The following is an 8,592-nucleotide window of genomic DNA, read 5'->3' as shown; positions in this document are numbered from 1 at the left end:
GATAGAAAACATTACAACTAAGAGAAACCCAAACTTCTTCTACTTCTCTCATTTACGGTTCCTGAGATATCAAGTAAAAAAGCGAGAGAAATGTGCGCTTCATTTGACGCACGCGCTTCAATTCAAATCAATTTAAGACCACCGTTATTCTTATTAAAAAAAACTACATGATTGTTTAGCCTCATTCGAAAGCTAATCAAATAAGCTTTCTAACGATAATAGTAAAATTATAATTTGTTTATAAAAAATAGTAAAAAACTCATTGTTCTTCATCAGCAGTTCTTTCAGTCGATGCGTCGCCGACTTTGGAAAGCAGCCGTTTCGTGATGAATGTTTGAATGCTGACCACGTTTTGTGTCCATTACTACAATGGAAGCGCTCTGACCCCCGTTGGCGAATCTGCCATACAACGAAACAACTCGAAGTGGATCCCGTTCTGATGGAGGAGGCTTACTGGACAGCGGAAGATAACGTGTTTATTGTGTTGTAGCTTTTGACTATAGTTTTAAGATGGTTTGTATAGTGAACAAGAATCCTCGGCTCTGTAAAGTTTATTCGGTTGAGCCTTATCAAATAAATTAATTTAAAAAAAAATCCAGTACTTCCGATTTACGAACATTTCCAGGCTAATTTTCAGCTGTAGGGAATGTTTTAAGTATACCCTAACAAGAACTACGTGGAAATAATACAAATTGAATTTGTGTGGTCACTATGGGAGTTTTCATGTCATGCTAAATAGTTTTATATGGCTGGGATAATCAAAATATGTTGTTTATAAACATTTTTTGAAAATCTAATGGCCAACTTTTGAAAAAGGCCTATCTATTTTAGTTAACTATGCTAATCGCAGAACATTTTTTCGAAGTAACGTACTGGCGACACTTAGTTCAATTTGTACCTTAATTACTCTTTAGATAGTACCTGATTTACATATGTGCATTACAGTAGGTAACTTTCGATCATATATACCTATCCTCGAATTAATGCTGCTGCTGCTCAATGAAAAAGCCATGATCTTAGTCCAAGTGCAAGGATGGATAAAAGGGCCATTATTTATTTGATTGATGCAAAATTGACGCAAAATGAAAATGTGCAAAGAATCCTAAATTTCATTTGTGAAAACTTTAAAATTTCGGTGGAGAAACAGAAACGCCTGAATGACAAGATTCATATAATCGCCACTAAATACAAACAAAAGTGAAAAAGGGAAAATTTCACTCAATTCTTCGAAGCCTAATTTTAGAAATTGTACCTTCAAAAATAAGAAGACGAACACAACACAACAAACTACTACTGTGGTACAATCAAAAACTGAAAAATTTGTAGAATAAAGAACAGAAAGCTCAAAAGCTATACAAAAAATAATTAAAGGGTCCTATACACGAACGCAATGTTCCTTTTTGTTTGTTTAATTTTATTTTAAACAGGATTGGAATTTAAATTTAGGACCTCGGCTAGCTTGGCGAACTGCCGCTTTTGTTTACTGAGTATAAGATCGTGGATTTACTCCCAAGCTCCTCGAGAACAAAACAATTACTACCCAAGTAACAATTTTGGTTTTATGAGGGTTCTGTAGACCATGTTTTAGACTTATAGAATGCTATAAAACCGCGATAAAACCTGCAATGTTACTTGGGTATGGTCGCATCGCCTGCTTAAGCGAATCCTGACCCATCTCTACCAAACTATCCAACTAACCGTAGCATCTATGGGGGCGTCGGTGAGTCGCTGGCCTCCCGTTAAGTAGATGTCACATCAACAATATCCTTCCTTTCCCCGTAATGGAGAAGATGGGCGTGGCCTCATAGCCTAGTCAGTAAAGCACGGTATTACCAAGCCGGAGGCGGCGGGTTCAATTCCCGGTCCGGTCGAGGGAATCTTTCGGGTTGGAAATTTTCTCGACTTCCCTGGGCATAGAGTATCATTGTGCTTGCCACACAATATACAAATTCATGCATTGGTAATTGGCATCGAAAGCTCTCTATTAATAACTGTGGAAGTGCATTTAGAACACTAAGTTGAGAGCACGCAATAAGCTAATATGCGCTAAGCAATAAGCTTGAAATGTGAATAAGAAGAAGAAGAAGGGCGTGGCCGGCAATGCACAGTGGTCCAGGATTGGAATTTAGCAAGACAAAAGTCCATAGTACTTTTGTTTTAGGATTTAGGCGTTTGGTGTCTTCAGTGATGTTTTTTTTTCTTAAAATTATCCATTTTTTGGTGCCTTCAAACATTAATTTTTTGAAATCCAAAACTAACTTTGTTATTAAAAAAAAAAATAAACGCACACATTATTCGAAGAAGTTGTTGGTGAATTAATTTCAAGCAACTTTGTACACACCGTTTTCATTTTAGAGATTTTTTCTGAGCTGCGTTAGGGTGCACCCAAAATATCAGTTTTTCTGCTCAAACTTTTGTTGTTCAAAATTTTCGTAAAAACTGTCTTCAAAGAACTTTTAGAACTCGTCAAAATACACAACTTTGTTCAAAAAATAAAATCTGTATCTCTCGACCAAAATATATTGAATTGTATATTGATATTGATATTGAATATAATATATTCTATACAAAAAAGGTCCTTTTCAAATGTCAACCACTCAAAATGAGGCAAACGTACAGACATTTTTTTGCCATCTTTGAAAGGCTATACTTTAGTGTATGTTATGTGGGAAAACTGGAGATACGTTTTTTTATTTGTCAAGTCAAACTTATTTAAGTTCACTCACTTTTGCAATTAAATTTTGTAATAACTTCTTCTAAAATAGAGGAAGGAACGATATTTTTAAAGAAAACCTTGTGTCTTGGTAAACTACAAAAGTCTTTCTAATACCTTTTCATGTAAAATTGTAAATTAACAGGAAACAGCCAAAAATAATTTTCAGAGGACCAACCAAACGGCACATTTTAATATGTTAGTAATTCTAATCCTTTGATTTGGGTAGTTTTTTTTTCTTATTTCTCGTCTTATTCTTCTTTTCCTTCTTCTCTCGTCTGAATTCAGGTTATTTATAATAAAACACTATCAGTGCTCCGAAAGAGCGTTCCGAGAATAAGCTTATGTTTTTCTTTCATTATGTTATGCGATCTGTTTCCGAATACCTATTTGGAGAAAGGTCAAACTGAAAAGTGTTCAGATTAAATGCGGTCATATTAACGGTACATACTTTTTTGACGTGCGTTTGCAACGCAACGCAAATCAACCCGAACATTGCATTAGGTCCAATGTAACATTGACAGATTCTCTTCGTTGACTTTCTCTTTTATTAATTACTTGGCTACAAAACCATTACTTGTCCTGTTTTTCGTATGAGATGGTAGATAATAACTACTATTATCGCACGGCGTATTGTAAACAGCTAAAAATGATGTAATATCGCTGTGGGGATGTAAAGAGAAAATCGACGAGGAGAATCTTTCTATGTTACATTGGACCTAATGAAATGTTCGGGTTGAAATATCAGTTAAACAGTTGTCTGCTTATGTCAGTGGTTTCAGCACGTGTTTATTATAGCAGGATGGTTACAAAACACGAGGTTATTGTTATTAGTTCGATTTGTGAGAATGTCTGCACAATGGAAATCCATTGCGTTCGACGTTCACACGCTACCGCCATCTGTTCAGCGTACTACCCACTACAGTGTACTCAACAGATGGCGGTATTGTTTTAGTTTTCCTTAAGCAATCAGAATAAGAACGTTAAAGTTGATGACAGTTGCCAGTATGCAATCTACTAATTACTCCGTTACACACGCAGCGTACGCACACAACGTAATTTTTCAAGTATTACAATACTTGACATGTGCATGAACTGACATTACGCTATGTGTTTTACGCATTTGTTTATTTTATGGCCATACAAATTATATGAGATTTTCGACATGATTGAAGTACGTCCTCTTGAATGTAATATTAAAATTTATTTTTTGCTGTGTATGGTTCAAAACTCGCGATAATTCATGTTAGCATAATCAGACCACCGTTCATCATACGCATGAAATAATGTATTTAAATTCAATATAATGGTTAAGAATTGACAGAATTTTCCCTACATAACTACATTGGGTTGATCAATGTTGAGCTATAGTATTTTGCTGTGATCAATGTGCACTAAATTCAACGTCGACATCGATGTCATCCATCATTAGTTTTAAATAAGGTCTCTGAACCAGAGTAGAGAGTGAAGGTTGCATTTTATGATAACGCAACAGGCAGTTGTATTCCCTATCAGAAGACGGTACTTTCAATATTGAACAAAATGTTGGTACATATGTCAGCGAAGTATGGGAGGAAGGGGTATAACGATCATACGGAGTCTAAGCACCTCTTTGTTCTCCAATTTGGAGGACAACCCACCATAAAATTGTCAATCATTATGTATTTCACAGCGTGTTCGTAGAATGATACAAAATAGAATACTGTGTGAAGTAATGAAGTAATGAAATTGGGTTGTTAGCGGAATGCTTAAATAAAACAGTAAAAAAGGTTATCTTCCATTTAATTCCACTTAATTAATTTTGATATCCATGACAGATACGTATTTTGACTACAATGTGCAGTCTTCAACAGTGTCATTCCTACTAAAGAACTTAGGGAGGGGGAGTGGCTACTACCAAGCTTCCAGCTGACAACCATCGAAGCCATCGGAGTTGAGGTGAGCACATTGCTTGGTTCAATCACCATCATCGCGGTCTACTGCCCTAAGCAAACCAATATTAGGGACGGCTCGGCCGCAGACCTCCGAAGAGACATCATCAAGCTAACACGACGGTGACAAAATTTCATCATCGTTGGCGACCTGAACGCCAAGCATCAAGCCTGGGGAAATAGTCGGCGAAACCAGAACGGCACAATCTTGGGGCCTCCCTTAGCTCAGCCGGTAAAGGCGCAGCTACAAAGCAAGACCATGCTGGAGGTGGCTGGGTTCGATTCCCGGTCCGGTCTAGGAATTTTTCGGGTTGGAAAATTTCTCGATCTCCCTGGGCATAGAAGTATGATTGGACTTGCCACACAATTATACGAATGCAAAAATGGTACAGGCATCGAAAGCTCTCAATTAATAACTGTGGAAGTGCATCTAGAACACTAAGTTGAGAGCACGCAATAAGCTAGTATGCGATATGCAATAAGCTTGAAATGCGAAGAAGAAGAAGAAGAAGAAGACAATCTTGTACAACGATCTGCACCCGGTTGAGTCGATCCGGAGGTCATGCCACCATCGACATCTTCATCAGCAACATTGGCGATAACATCTCTCAACCTATCGCCTATCATGAACTGAGCGCGGACCACTATCCGGTGGTGGCCGAAGTAGGTTCCTCAACCAATAGGTTTCAAGTTGCCTGGCTAAACACCATCGTGTCAACTGGCAGCAGTACCAGCGCTGTGTGGACATAGCAATCGACTACGACATCCTACCGTAGTCGTTCGAAGAATTCCTTGAAAAACCAGTAAATAAACGTAAATTTACCCATTACCGCTTCGGACAAATGTTTACATATTCTGCCACTACCCAACTAACATTGAAAGCTGAATAGGGACTTCTTCAGGCAAAAATATGCTGCTTCAGCTAAGAAATAGCTTATTCAGCTATTAATCAGCTCAAATCGTTTGTTCAAAAACTTTTTGAATCAATCGTGAACGGCAATATTTTTCAGCAGGTGAAAAAATTAATTACAAGTAAACAGCACGGCTTTTTTAAAGGTCACTCAACTACTTCTAATCTTCTAGAATATTTATCTTTCATTCTTGAAGCGTTGGACAGTGGCAAGCACGTTGCAGCGCTATACACAGCCTTCAGTAAAGCTTTTGACCGCATCGACATACCATTATTAATCCTCAAATTGCAGAAAATAGGAATGGAGCATGGACTTTTGAATTGGCTTCAATCATACCTAACACATCGTAAACAAATAGTCCGCTTTCAAAATAAACTTTCAGAACCAATTTCAGTCACCTCTGGGGTACCCCAGGGTTCTCATTTAGGCCCACTTCTTTTTATTTTGTAAATAAACGACATTTTCTACATACTTAAAAAAATAAAATTGCTTGTATATGCAGACGACATGAAGCTCTTTATGGAAATAAGTAATTGTAGCGATGCAGAAGAACTCCAGAATGAAATCAATATATTCCACACCTGGTGTAGTAAAAGTCTACTTCAACTGAACGTACTGCAATAGCATTTAGCAGAAAAATTGAAACACCGCATATTGAAATATCATTAGGCAACCAAATAGTAGAAAAAAGCAAAATTGTAAGAGATCTAGGTGTAATCCTAGACTCCAAACTAACTTTTATAAAACATTATAATACTATCATTAGTAAAGCAAACAGAATGCTAGGCTTCATCAAAAGGTTCAGTCATAATTTCGAAGACCCATACACTATTAAGCTATTATATACCACATATGTAAGGCCAATTCTGGAATACTGCCACCTAGTATGGAATGCATACATTTCCATACACGAAGAACGCATAGAATCTGTCCAAAAACAATTTCTTTTATATGCTTCACGTAAATTGAATTGGGCTGCATTTCCATTACCATCTGCATGCATGCTCATCAATATACAAACACTTAAGGAGCGCCGCCAATTTGCAATGCTTTTCTTCATCAGCGAAATTATTTCAATGCGCATAGATTCGGCAGAAATTCTCGCACAATTAAACTTTGACACACCACATCTTAGAACACGGAATTTATTTTCAGAAAAATCGTACAGAACAAACTATGCAAAAATAACCCAATCAATCGAATGATGCGCCAATATAATTTGCATTGCGGAACTATTGACATCACTATTTCCAAGCAGCAAATAAAAACTAAGCTAAAACAGAATAGAATTAATGCATAGTATGTAAGTAAACATTGTAATAATCATTGTATGTAGTCTACACTGGCTTGACGAAATGGAAATAAAGAAATAAAGTGGTATAAGGGGAATGATGTCGATTTCTTGCAGAAAGATCGGAACCCCCCATACACTCCGGAACTGCACCCAATAGAAAAATACTGGGCCATTATGAAGGAGCACCTTCTAAAACGACTTAAAGTGGTGAAGAATTTAGAAGAAATGAAGAAAGCATGGGTTAATGTGCAAAAAACTGTCGATTCTTAGGTCGTGCAGAACCTTATGGCTGGGATTAAGGCCAAGGTTCACGCATTCGGATATAAAGGTGAAATAAATTAAATGAATGATGCCAAAACTTTAATTGTTTCCTTTTACTCCCTGAAAATTTTGTGATAATCGGAGAAAAACTCGAATTTTGAGAATGAATTTTGTGTGTGCGGAATTAAAACTGTACATCCTTTAGCTGCTTGACTTCGTTTTTATTAGGTCAAATATGTAACATTAAAAAATAGAAAATTAGAAATAGTGTTATCTACCATACTCTAAATTAAAACTTTCATCATTTTTTTAACGATTATTAATTTACCATCCAAATTGAAATCATGTAGTGATGTTTCTATTAAATTTTACAACATCAACGACTCACCCTCAACCTCCAAATGATAGCCAAGGAAGTTATAAAAAAAAACTTTTGTATAGCCCGAAGAGATGGTTGAAAAAGGTTAATTCTTCATAGCCATAGCTATGCTTTCTAATGCATCGAAATTTAGAGCATTCCTTCCATTAGATATTTTTTATTGGCTATTGTTTGGAGGTTGAGCCCTCAGATTTCCAATCAAAGCGTTATTTTGGGTCACCCTACTGGACGCTCTGCAAATAGTACACCACTAAAATCATCCACATTGAATAAAAACTGCGCTAAATACACCGACACGGCGAAATTCAGTTTGCCCAGTTTGTTCACAAAAATCGCCATCATAATCATTTTCTATCCCTTCAGGTCACCATAAGCCGCCGTTCATCATCTGCCTCTTGATTTGCTCCTACAGCATAGACTTTATCACCCACGTACGTAAACTATGAGGGTGGACACCTTCCGATATGGATTTACCGTGGCTAAGCCAATTTCCCAACCACCGTCACGTGTGTCACGTAGCATATGTGTTTGTGACCAAAGGCAGCCAGAGCGTGGCGATAAAGGTAATAAATTTCCTCTCGCTAAAGTGCCCTGTCCGGTGGTGGATAGTGATTTTTTCGCTTTGTCCTATCCTCCTCACGATGCCATCAGAATCAGGATTTTCATCTACAAGAACCAGGAACTTCAACCGCATTCGAAAGCGACATCTTTCAGCCATTTCTTCTGTGAAATGCACTTTCAACAGTCACCGCTAATGGTGAACTACCCCGCAGAGCAATAAATGCACTTTCTTTATAGCAATCCCTGAACCCAACAAGCGAGTAAAAAGATTTAAAACCACTTCTACCCTGCTTTACCTTACGCGACTGCCGGTGACAGGTTAGAATAATGCACTCTTTTCTTGCGTTTGGCTTTTTTGCTTTTCCGAAAGTGACTCACGGCGGGCACGGGTTGTGAATTATGCACTCGTCCGAATTGTCGTGGATGCTCTTGTCCCTGCAGTTTCAGCAACCCCTTGCTTTATAGCGAAGCGCAGTAGGTACCCTTGATGCAACATTTCTGCAGTACCATTCTGGTACTTATTGTAGTCAGTTGCAGGTTGA

The sequence above is a fragment of the Ochlerotatus camptorhynchus genome, unplaced genomic scaffold (genome assembly GCF_037179485.1).
Source record: "Ochlerotatus camptorhynchus isolate MF236.1 unplaced genomic scaffold, CSIRO-AGI_Acam_v1.1 ptg000345l, whole genome shotgun sequence".
NCBI lineage: Eukaryota > Metazoa > Arthropoda > Insecta > Diptera > Culicidae > Ochlerotatus > Ochlerotatus camptorhynchus.
Note: the sequence above shows the minus strand (reverse complement) of the source record.